Source organism: Arvicanthis niloticus, chromosome 14, assembly GCF_011762505.2.
Source record: "Arvicanthis niloticus isolate mArvNil1 chromosome 14, mArvNil1.pat.X, whole genome shotgun sequence".
Lineage (NCBI taxonomy): Eukaryota > Metazoa > Chordata > Mammalia > Rodentia > Muridae > Arvicanthis > Arvicanthis niloticus.
Genome location: NC_047671.1, coordinates 37,600,779 through 37,614,050, shown reverse-complemented (window position 1 = coordinate 37,614,050; position 13,272 = coordinate 37,600,779). Strand labels below are relative to the sequence as shown.

The 13,272-nt window shown below is 36.8% G+C and overlaps 1 pseudogene; it reads left to right on the top strand.

Annotated features, from left to right (window-relative positions):
- Positions 1-10,682: 10,682 nt before the first annotated feature.
- On the top strand, positions 10,683-12,742 carry LOC117719609 (transcription factor E2F5 pseudogene; annotated as a pseudogene).
- The last annotated feature ends 530 nt before the right edge of the window (positions 12,743-13,272 follow it).

Genomic DNA, 13,272 nt, shown 5'->3' with positions numbered 1-13,272 from the left:
AGATACTTAAAAACATCAAATTCGTGATATCATTTTTAGTTGTGTTTTATGTAAGCAATTGAGAGAGTCTCAATGCATCTGACTTTGGTGAAGGAAGTGGATGTTACGTGCTAGTGAAGAATCCTCAGATGCCACCTTACTATCTCTCACTCTGGGGTTGGGAATCAAGCTGTTTTGTACTTGAACCTTAGTCTATTATTACTATGTAATAGTGGAGCAATAACTTGATAGTTTCTGTGCCATATTTTCTTTATATAACACTGGAGAAAAATGTGAGATATACACACATATATAAATATATATATATGTATATATGTGTATATATATGTATATCTCACATTTTATATATGTATATATACAGACACACATATATGGATATATATGGATATATAGCTCACATTATATATATATATATATATGTACTTATATACAATAAAAATCCTCTAATATAGCATAGTAGCTAAGAGAAATGTAGAGACAAATCTTAAATGTGACATATCACATAAAGAGAAGAATTTAAAAGGAGAGGCTGAATGTGGAGCCACACAGTTTGGTCCCATGATTTGATCATATTATCTTCAAAGAGTTTTAGAAAAAAAATGCTAAAAATTAAAATCTTACCTACTGGAGATTACTGTGGCCTTTACAATTCATAGGGTACAATATACAATTCAATAACTTTAAAAATTGCTACCTTTCCAACCCACCTTGGATTTCTCTGAAAGAAACATAGTATTTTAAATATCATATAAAATTATATAAATATGTAATTATAATATTGTATAAAATATATATTATACATATATATATATCTGGAACTATCTATGTCTTCATTGGCTTATTTGTATTTTTCCTTTGTATTCTCATTACATACCAGTTTCTTTTCTTTTTAATTAATTAATTGATTAACTTTACAAGCCAGTATCAGTTCTTCCTCTCCTCCCAATACTGTCTTAGGCCTTAGGTAAGTCCTCTCCTCATTACCCCTAGAAGGGGAAGCCCCCTTCTAAACAACTAAAAACAACTTAGTTGTTTAGGACTCTAAACAACTGGAAACCAAGATCAAACCAACATGAAAACCAAGATGCTTACCTGCTACATATGTGCAGTGGGCCTAAGTCTAGCCCATGCTCATTCTTTGGTTGGTAATTCAGTCTCTGGGAGCCCTCAAGGGTCCAGGTTAGTTGACTCTGTTGTTCTTCCTATGGAATTCCTGTCCTCTTCGGGTCCCTTAATCTTTCTTCCAACTCTTCAACAAGACTCCCTGAGCTGCATCTAATGTTTAAGTGTGAGTTTCTGTGTCTTATTCCATTGGCTCTTGGGTGGAGCCTATCAGAGGACAGTTATGCTAGGTTTCTGGCTGTGAGCATAATGGAGTCATCATTAATAGTTTTGGGGATTGTTTCTTGCCCATGCGATAGGTCTCAATTTGAGGCAGTCATTGGTTGGCTATTCCCTCAGACTCTGTCCTTGCTTATCTTGTAAGCAGGACACATTTTGTGTTGAAGGCTTTGTGGGTGTCCTTATCATTCCACTGGAAGTCTTGCCTGGCTACAGGAAGTGGCCACTTCAGGATCCATATCTCCCACTGCTAGAAATCTCAGCTAGAGTTGCCCATTTAGACCCTCTAGAGACTTCTCCATTCAGGTTCATCCTAGAGAACATCCAGTTTTTTTCCTTCTCTTCCCACATATGATACCCACCCCCTCCACCTCTGCTTTCTTCCCAATCCCCTGTTCCACCCAGTTCCCTTCCTACAATAGACCTCTAATAACTAATTTTTTTTCTCCTTCTGAAAAAGATTCAACTATCCTCCCCTGTCCTTTCCTTTTTATTTGGCTTCTTTGGGTTTCTTGGTGATAGCATGGTTATCCTGTACTTTATGGCTAATATTCACTTATAAGTGAGTACATATGATGCATGTGTTTTGGGGGTTGGGTTACCTCATTCAGGAAGTGATTTTCTAGTTCCAACCATTTGTCTGCAAAATTCATGATGTCCTTGTTTTTAATGGGTGAGTAGTATTCCATTATGTAGATATACCACATTTTCTGTATCTATTCTTCAGTTGAGAGACATCTAGGCTGATTCTGGTTCTGGTTATTATAAAATCTGCCCATGCACATAGTTGAGCAATTGTGATTGTGGGATGGTGGAACATTTTCTGGGGTATATGCCCATGAGTGGTATAGCTGGGTCTTGAGGTAGAACTATTCTCAATACTCTGAGAAACTGCCAAATTGAATTCCAGAGTAGCTGTACAAATTTGTACTTCCACTAGCAGTGAAGGAGTGTGCTCTTGCTCTACAATCTCTCCAGCATGTGCTGTCCTTTCAGTTTTTAATTTTACCCATCCTAATGGATGTAAGGTGGAGTCAATCTGTTTTGCATTTCCCTGATGACTAAGCATGACACTGAGCATTTCTTTAAGTGCTTCTAGGCTATTTGAGATTCCTCTGTTGAGACTTATCTGTTTACCTCTGTGCTCAATTTTTAAATTGAGTTATTTGGATCACCAGTATCTAACTTCTTAAACTCTATCTATTTTGGATATTAGCCTTTTATTGGATGTAGGGATATTGAAGATCTTTTTTCCAATCTGCAGGGTGTCCTTTTGTCCTGTTGGTATTGTCCTTTGTTTTACAGAAGCTTTTCAGTTTCATGGGGCAGTATTTATTAATTCTTGATGTTAGTGCCTGAGCCATTGGTGTCCTTTTTAAGAAGTTGTTTCCTGTGTCAATGAGTTCAAAGCTATTCCCCACTTTCTGTTCTATTAGATAAGTGTATCTGGTTTTATCTTGAGGTCTTTGGTCCATTTGGATTTGAGTTTTGTGCAGGGTGATAAATATGGGTCTAGTTGCATTCTTCTACATGCACACATGCTGTTAAAAAAGCACTATTTATTGAGGATGCTGTCCCATTTCCATTGTATGGTTTTGGCTCCTTTGCCAAAAATCAATTGTCTGTAGGTGTGTGGAAGTTCTAGCTAGAGCAATAAGACAAATAAGGCAGATGATGGGGATCCAGATTAGAAAGGAAGAAGTCAAAGTATCACTATTTGCAGATAGTATGATAGTATGTAAGCGGCCTCAAAAATTCTACCAGAAAACTTCTACAGCTGATAAACACCTTCAGCAAAGTGGCTGAATACAAAAGTAACTCAAAGAAATCAGTATCTATACAAGTGACAACTGGGTTGAGGAAGAATTTAGAGAAACAGTACCCTTCACAATAGCCACAAATAACATAAAATACTTTGGTGTAACTCTAACCAAGCAAGTGAAGGCCTGTATGACAAGAAGTTTAAATCTCTGAAGAAAGAAATTGAGGAAGATCTCAGTAAGTGAAAAGATCTCCATTGCTCAGGGATCTGAAGGATTAACATAGAAAAAAAAAAAAAAAAAAAAAAAAAAAAAAAAAAAAAACCTCCAGATTCAGTGCAATCCTATCCAGATTCAGACATAATTTTTCACAGATCTTGCAAGAACAATTCTCAACATCTTATGAAAAAAAAACAAAAACAAAAAACCCAGGACAGCTAAAATAATCTTGAACAATAAAAGAACTTCTGGAGGTTTCACTATTCCTCACTTCAAGTTGTACTATAGAGCAATAGTAATACAATCTGCATGGTATTGGTATAGAAACAGACAGGTAGATGAATGGAAGAGAATCTAAGACCCAGAAATAAACTCATACATGTTTCTTTCTGGCTCATTTTTTCTTTTCTTTCCTTCCTTCCTTCCTTCCTTCCTTCCTTCCTTCCTTCCTTCCTTCCTTCCTTCCTTTTTTTCTTCATTCACTTTACATTCTGTTCATAGCCCCCTTTTAGTCTCCCCTCACATGGCTCTTCCCCCCATGCCTCCTTCTCTTTCATTTTTCAACCATCCCTTCAAGCAAATACTTTCCCCATCGCTCATCACCAGAGGACTCAGTGTTTCCTATGTGCTTGGAAGAGTCAAGAAGAGTCTATGATGCTTCCCAGAACAAGAAAAGCCCAGCAGAAAGCAAAGGGTCTTTTTTTTCCTGACCTTTATTTCTGATGTCCTCCAACTGCCTGCCTGACCTAAACTTAAGTTAGTCCCCCAATAAATAAAAATAGAATGACTACTTAAAATACACACTTGTCTACTTCCAAAACTTAAATTCTGAAGTGGAAATTTCTTTGTAGACTCAGTTGTGTCATGTGATGTTTTTCTGGAAACTATCTTATGACAGTTCCTTGTGGTGTTCTGGTGGCCTCTTGCCACTTCTGTAGATTCAGGTCAATTGGCAGAGCCTTGAGGTTTCTTCTAGATTGACCTGCTGTTACAGATTGGTTTATGGTTTGTGAGTGGGTCGAGCTGCTGCTGCTGATTTGTGTGAACTGAACTGCTGATATCCTGACAACACAGATTGGATTTGTTCCAAAGAAATATTTCTAAACAGATTTTCGTCCTTCTTTGATCTATTAACCTTTCCTGTCCACTACCTCTGGGGGAAGGGTGGGCTAGAAAGGATGTTAAAGCATTTAAGGATCCTTATTAAAAATAGGTTTTGAAAAATCTAATCCTACAGAATTCAAAGCCAAATTTGACTATAATTTTCAATGAAAACTGTGCATAAATCACGCTCATTGGTTTGGATAAAGCATGCTTTGCAGAGCCTGAGACAGGGATGTGATGAGTGAGTTTACTGGGCCTGACTTCAGCAACGCAGAGAACGGTGATAGAGCAAGAGATGGCTTGTTTAGAGATCCCATCTAAAGGGATGCTCTTGACTGAGCTTTCACCCAAAGCTCTGATTCTTAAACATGTCTGGAATAGAAGCAAGCCAGAGTTGTTTCCACTGTCAAAGAGGTTGCTGCTCTTCTGGACCTCTTCATCAGCTAAAATTTCAATGTTTGGGACGAGAAAGGTGCTCAATGTTTGAGCACCAAGTAGCCACAGCACTAGGAACACAAACTGCAGTAATGGTGGCTGGGCACAGGCTCTTAGTGCTTTAGGAGGCAAAACTGAGAAGAGTCTATTTCAAATGGAGGTTTACCCTTTCCTTCTGAAATGTGGATACAAAATATCAGTGTGAGTTTTCTCTGGAAAATATAAAGACTTACACTTCTAAATTTTGTTTAAAAGCCAGAAAACAGAAAATACTCATCACTAGATTCTAGCACAGGGAACTTTCTTTCTTAGAAAAATCTCATGTGAAATGGAATAATTTTTTATATGATCAAAGGAACTAATGGTTGAAATTCTTTGATTATGCAGGTTACACATGATAGAGCTAGGATGTAAAACACAGTTTATCAATTTTTTCCATAATAAGTACTATATGAGCTTTCATTACAAAAATATATCTAAATGAGCTTTAGAACTAAATAAATGAAATAATTTAGTCCCTAGTTACTTTCAGCATGTGGAGGCAGCTCATAGCTGGTCATATCACATACCTTGCTTTGAAATAGAATTTGAGAACATATAACGTCTGAAGGAATTTTGAAACCCTACTTTTAGAATATTTAAAATTTTGTCTTTTCTCCTGATACGGCTTCAGTGCTCAAACAGGTCAGCCTTGCTAATTATCAGCAAATACTTTCTTTTCAAAGATGGACTATGATAGGACATATCTGTTTTTTTCTAGTAAAAAGAATGATCTGGAAATTTAGCTTTGAACTGACTTGATAAGTCAGAAAGTCAATGAAGGATGATAAATAGACCCAGAGGGAACATTTTCCTTAAACAGGCTACTCTGAAATACTCATTCTTCAGAAAATGTCAAGAGTGGATTGGCTGCATTAGAAGCCCCATTTTCTGAATGAAAATTTGAAGATAAAATGTTTTCACTACATTATTGCCTTCTTAAGAAGAATAGAAAGCTATTCTACTATTCACACTTCTCTGGCATTCGGTGTGAAGCTGTGATTGTTTCAGTATGATTTGCCCAGCTCATCTAACAGTTTAAGCAAGTCACATAATTGCTAACATTAACAGGATTGGAATCCACGTTGACCATAGCATATAGAGGTGGGGACTTCAGAAAGAGACTAGATATAGAAGATTGAATTCTGGTAGCTTCATAAGAAGGACAGAGACCAGACTCAGATATAGATTATCATGCTCCCTGTCTCTGTCACGGGATGTCATGTGCCTTCCCAGAACCTGCTATGAAGTGATGCAACTAAAAGGGACACTGGTCCAAGTTTGCGCCATGCTGTGTGGATTTTTAGCTTTCATGGTTGTGAGTTAATTAAATCAAACCAAACCGAACAAAAGCAGAATATCTCTTTCACTGCTGAGTATCTCAGGTGTTTCATTATGAGTAAAACATGAGCTGGGTTAATGAGTCGGCTTAGCAGGTCAAAGTGCTTGCCGCCATGCCAGATTACTTGATGGGAGGAGAGAGCTATTTTTCCCAAATTGTTTACTGATCTCTGTATGTGTATCATTGTGAAAACATGCCCATTACAAACCCAGTAAATACAAGTAAATATAAAGAATTTTAAAGTCGCTTATTATATAAGCAAAATATAGTTCCACAGGGGCATTTGATTTTCTACTAATACTACTGGGATAGTGGTACATTGTAACATGATTGATAATGTATGTAAACAATATTTCAGCACAGTTACACTGCACATAGACCTCAACATTGAATACATTGTCTATTCAAATGTTAGGAAACTTATATGGAATGGCATAGGAATTGCCCAACATCCAATTGTTCTTCATAATCACTTAAAATGCCCACCAAACCCACAGTCAATTGAGCTCATATATGTTGAATGACAGTTATTGTTAATTGAATCTAATCAGTTCAAAATAGAATAATCTATTGTAGACTTAGTAGAGTCATGTCTGGGGATGCAGCTCAGGGGATAAGGAGCTTCCCTAGCATACATGTTGTTTTCAGTTGAATTTTCAGTACTATATAAAGCAGACAAAGTGACACAATCTTGTAAGCCCAGACATTTAGAAGTAGCAGGGCAATCAGGAATTCTCAGCCATATATAGCTAAATAGTGAGTTAAAGTATGTCTAGGTTACATGAGGCATTGTCGTAGGAAAGGAAAAAAAAGAATAAGATGCATGAGGAGACAAAAAGGACCCTGACCATACTAGTTGAGCACAAGTTGGAGTACAAAACAAAGCAGTTGAGAATGATAATAGAAATGCCATTGCTGTGTGGGGATTCCTCCTCCATCACTGCACACCAACAGAGAAGAGGGCATTGCATATTGCTGTGTGTTTTGCCTGCTTACCAAGTCTCACTAGAACAAAGTCTTATCAAAGCATAGATCATTATTTCCAAAGACCCATCTTCTGTTATATATGTGAAACGAACTGTGACTAATACATTAAAATAGTCTTTCAGAGTAACATGACTGCAACTTTTCCAGGAGACCAATTGAGGATATGAGGTCATCAGTGACACGTGGATAGATGATGCCTTTGTTGAATACATTGACAAACTGTAAAGTCTTCCTACATCCTTTCAGTGAAGAATAATCTATCATTCCATTGACACTTCCAGTATAACAAATTCTTAAAATTTGAGAGATTGTTCTAATTCACCTTAAGAATTCAGACCCCATCTAAGATAAAATATTTCTTCATTGCTAATTTTGTGAATGCAAACTAGACGACAGAAAAGTTACCTGAAGTTCCATCTTCATGCATTAGTCAATCTTAGTGTGTCAAAGATGCATGGGGTAATCACAGAGAGATGTGGTTAATGCATACATCTTAAAGACTACCACACTAGTGTCAACATCACTAGTTCCTTATTCACTGAGTCAGATGCACAGTCTCAAAAATACCACAAACAGCACAAGTTGCTTTTTGAAGTAGCATTTACTAATTTGTGCTGATTGGCTTTTGACAATTGGACACAAATGTAGATATAACTGGGAAACGTGGAATCTTAATTAAGAAAACAGCTCCATAGGATTAACCTGTAGGCAAGTCTATGTGTGTGTGGGGTATTGGCTTGATTAATGGGAGGGCCCAGATTAGGGAAGGCAGAACCACCCCTGGGCAGGTATCCTGGGATGAAGAAGAAAGCAGGCATTAGGCTTGAACAAAGAAGTAATTTCAGGCAGGAATCTAAATCTTAGGCTAGAACAAAGAAGTAGGCTTCAGACATGAAAATGACTTTGGGCTAGGACAGGAAAGTAGGCTCAGATATTTTGGTCATCTTGATAAGCCCTTAGAAATTGTAATCAGAGAACTTTGTTTATTGTCTTGTTTGTTCTTTGACTATTTGTGTTTATTGTCTTGCTTGTTCCTTGACTATTTGCATCTATTGTATTGCTAGTTCCTCAACCTAGAACTGACCTTAATACTTGCATGTAATTAAAATGCAAAAAGGAGGAGGGTGGATGTGATGGTGGTTTCTACAGGGGGTGGGGTGGGGGAATGGGGAAAGGGAATGACATCTGAAATGTAAATAAATAAAATATCCAAAAAAAGGAAAGAAAGAAAGAAAAAGAAAGCAGGCTGAGCAAGTCACAGAGAGCAAGCTGGTAAGCTGAATTCCTCCATAGCTTCTTCTTCAGATTCCTGCATCCAGTTTCCTATCTTGAGTTTCTGTCCTGACCCCTCCGCAGTGATGGACTGTTATCTGGAAGTGTAATATGAGATAAGCCCTTTCCTCCCTAAGTTGCTTTCAGTCATAGTTTTTATCATAGCAACAGAAGCATAACTAATATATTGCTTTACTACCAATAATGATTATTGTTTAATCATTTCTGAAGTGGTTCCTTATAATGAAATATATCAAAGAAATTTCCTTGAAGTCACTTGAAGAGAAATGCTAACTGCTTCAAATTACTGTGGCCTTAAAGTTCTAGGCTGTTTCAGAGAGTATGGCAGTGTTGTTTGCAAGCTGATCACTGCAGGAGACTATGTGCTGCCAGTGTCATGGTTACACAGAGACAGAGTCTCAAATTTTAGTTCCAAGTTTTTTTTCTAAATACTCTATAAGTTCTATAGATTTTACTGGTTAATATTTGCCTTAATTATCTTATGATTACATTATTTTATATCCTTTCAGAATTTAGTATATAGGTCTCAACTAATGAATACATTAATGTATATGAAACCTGAAATAGGTATTTTGGATAGTTAAAAATGAGACTTCATAATTTGTATTTTCAGGGAACCTAGAAATCATACAGTATACTGATCTTTCCCATGAAAACACAGGCACATATATCCACATGTAAAGTATAAGGAGAGAGATAAAATATTTTAGAAATTTCTTCAAGGATTATATATTAAATGATGATATGGTATATAAAACATTTAAGAAAATTCTAAAAAACAAAGATAAAAATGCACTGAGTTTTATCGAGTTGATTAAAAATAAAAATAAGCTTTCAAAACTTCCTCAAGGAGAGCAGATTTGAGGAGACATGGAAGAAATGAACTGTTGAAATTAATTTGGTTTGACTATTTGGTTATATCCAATATGTAGAGATAATAGGGTTGTAATTAGTTTTGTTAAAACAGAATTTCTTAAGGAGGATATTACTCTTGTTTAATTATAACTTCTTTTACTAACAATATTTTTCAAAGCTATAGGATTCAATAAAGCTGTACCTTCAGGGATAGATATCTTGTTCTATCTCATAATATTTTAAAACAAAGCACTCATAAATGTACTTGGAATTTACTATTTCTAGTAATAGATATCTTGAGACTTTTCAGTGGGAGGGAAATATAGGTTTTCATCTTAGAAAAGGTTACTTAGAATAGGGTAAAATAGGTTCCTCATCCTGTCACTTATTTGTTCAATAACAAGAAGAAAACTAAAATTTGTTGACTTCTGTTTTCTTTTTTAAGAATTCAGTCTTTCTTGTACTAGTTTTGTCATCCACAATTAATTTTCTGATGCTTTAGACATTATACTGGTTACTGAAAATATTAACATAAAAATAATTATGTCCCTAAAAAAATCACATGATTGTTATAAGATATGGGATCCTAATCAGTAGAATAATGAAAGTCATTCAGTTGTAAGCATGAGTTGTAAAAATTAGTGTAAGTTGCACTTTTTTCCTTATTCATACAGCTATTGACTGAACTTGAGCATTACTGTGCTTGATTCACAAATCCAGGTTGGATCCAATGTTACTCCAAATGGTTAATGTTGACAAGGCTAGAAGTCAAGAAATGGTAAATCAATGTATTCTATGCAGCCAAGGCAAAGGTGAATTCATGAGCTACCACTTCTGTTCATGTTTCTTAGGTCAGCAGCCACAGGAGTTAGTTATAATGAAAGTAGCCCAAGTGTTATGGCCTTAAATTAGAATATGCTTAGTGTACAAGGTAATATGTATAAGAAACATCCATGTTTTTATGAATTTATATGAATTACATTGCTCATAATCTTTCCTGAAATCCATTCCTATTTCTCTTCCCTCTTTCGCTGACCATTAGTTTCCCAAATAGTTCATCTTCTGTTTCATATTTTACCTTTTTTTAAGTCCAGATTTCATGTATAAGAGAAAACCTACTGTTTGCCTGAGTCTGCTTAATACTGTGAGGTATATTTCTATTCATTTTTGTTCAAATGATGTGACTTATTTTTTCTTTGTGGCTAAATAAAACCCCACTGTGTGCATAGCCTACATTTTCTTTATCCATTCATGTGTTGATGAACACTTGGGCTAATTGCATAACTTGGCTATAGGGACCAGTGGCAATGGTCTTTGAAACTTTAGGCTATGTCAGGCATCACTGCATTGTTCCAAACAAATCATGTTGGCAAAGCTGGAAGTTAAGAGATAATAAGTCAATGTGTCCTATGCAGCCAAGGGAAAGGTGAGTCCACACAATATTACTCTTGGTCATTGAAATCCAAGGCCTCAAGTTAATTTACCAAAAGCCTTTTATGGCTGATCACTGAGTTCCAGATATAAAAAAGATAAGAACACATAATTGGGGCTCATAAAATTGAAAATTGGCTTTTAACAGATTGAAGTGATTCCAGCAATTCAAACCATTGCTGTTTAGCGGGCAGTTGGGTATACAAACTGTGAGCTGTTAGGAGAATATATTTATGCTGGGAACACAGATCAGAAATTGTCTGTGTTGATGCTTGAAGAGACTGAGGAGTAAAAACAAAGAGAATTTGTGGGAAACTGTCCCACATTTAAGGGATTTAAGGGATAACCATCAACTGGAGAAAATGAGAGAAATCTTGGAAACATAAGAAAAGAGTGATTGTGCATGCTGAGACTGTTTTGGGGGTTGCAGTGGTTTGAATATGCTTGACCCAGGGAATAGCACTATTTGGAGGTGTGGCCTTGTTGGAGTTGATGTGTCACTGTGGGCTTGGGCTTTAAGATGCTTGTCCTAGCTTCCTAGAAGCCAGTCTTCTCCAATCGGCCTTCAGATGACTGAATGGAAGCTGCCATGCTCCTGCCTTAATGATAATGGACTGAATCTCTGAACCTGTAAGCCAGCCCCAATTAAATGTGTACCTTTTAAGAGTTGCCTTGGTCAGGGTGTCTGTTCACAGCAGTAAAGCTCTATCTAAGACAAGGGTGAAGAAGGGAAGGACTCAGAATTATTAGCTGGATTTCAAATTACAAGTGTATTTTCAGAGCCAATAGAGGGTCATGGTAGAAACCAGATTAATTTCAGGAGAGACTACAGTTGACATTCTAGTGGCTCCAGCTTGTCTACTATTCTCAGCTCTGCCATTCATTTCCCTCCCCAATTCAGTACCAGGTAAATCTGTTTCTAGAACAATCATCTACACTATCACTGCTCAGTATAGTACAAGGTCTAACACATTATACAGAAACCACCTGCAGGTCTACCCAATCCATTTTTGTTATGATTACAATCTAGTTTCATATTACAGACAGACTAATCCTTTAAAATAAAAAGCATCTGTCCCTGTGTTCAGTGGTATGGTGGGCTCTGTGGCGTGGTACATTCTTTGATGCTTACACTAGAGGTGGTTCCAGCAGCTGGTGGACTCTAGGTATGCCAAGCAACCCCTAGTGTAATATGGGTACCTCCTCTGAGCAAAGGTCAAGCAAGAGGCTCCACGAAGGCTAGTGGGTGGGTGATGGAGCCTACCATCTTTGTTCAACCTAAGCCATAGGCTCAGGTCCAGCTGCTGCTGCAGCTGCCTAGGGCACCATCCTCTAGCAGCCTGGGCACTCACCAGAAACAGCAGCAAGCATGAGGAGAGCTTAGGTCTGCTCACCCCCAAGTTCCTCTTCTTGTTGCAGGAGGCACAGGACAGCATCCTAGATATCAAAGCCACAGCAGATAGTTTGGCTGTGAGTCAAAAGCAAAGAATTTATGACATCACCAAAGTCTTTGAAGGAATTGATCTAGTTGAAAGAAAATTAAAGAACACATGTAGCTCACAAAAACATCTGCAATTGCTTTAATGACGGCACACTATTGGCTGTTCAGGCACCTTCAGCTACACAGCTGAGAGTACCTACCCCAGAAATGCCTTCCTCCAAGTCCACAAAGTTACTGACTCAGCAGAAATCTACTACAGCTGTTCAGAACCTGATTTAGCAACATGTTTCTTAAAGAAGCTAGAGTTTCCGGTGGACATCAGCTACAGGAATAGCTTCAGGATCTACTAGTGGAGACATCATTGATGAATTGATGTTTTCTGATGTGTTTTCTTTCTTATGGCTTGCTCCTAACCCAGGAGATGACTATAAGCTTAAATTAGATGATAATGAAGGAGTTTGTAATCTGCCTTATGTTCAGATAGTAAACTATTAGATTCCATGAAAAAAAAAAGAATCAAATATTCATAGTACACACTTTCTCACCACTAATGTTCTGGCATGGGAATTCTTATACAGTTTGCCCCTGTCAAGCTCAGGTTCTACTAAAGTTACCTCAGGCCAAATATTTTATCTGTTTATGTTAATTTATACCTTTCAGTTTCTCAATAGTTGTCCCCAACTTCAGGTCTTAGTACCAGCCATCTCCAAATTCTTTAATGTTTTCTCTCTCAACTTTTTAATATGTAAAATAATGTATACATTGAGTTTCTACTTATTGCCAATTTTTCCAATAATTGGCAGATTTTAAATATTTTCTTTTGTCTTATAAACCTGTTGAATTTTTCTATTTTGTACTTTTTAGTATCTGAGTTCTTTTTTGTCTCCTAGTATTAGTGCAGATATATTGCATTACTTACAAATAAGTCTCATACTAACAACTGTCCCCTGAATAAATGTATTAATTCTTAGATCAGTTGTATTTAGTCAAAAAATAACCAGGACAAAGGAACTAAAGATATTGCA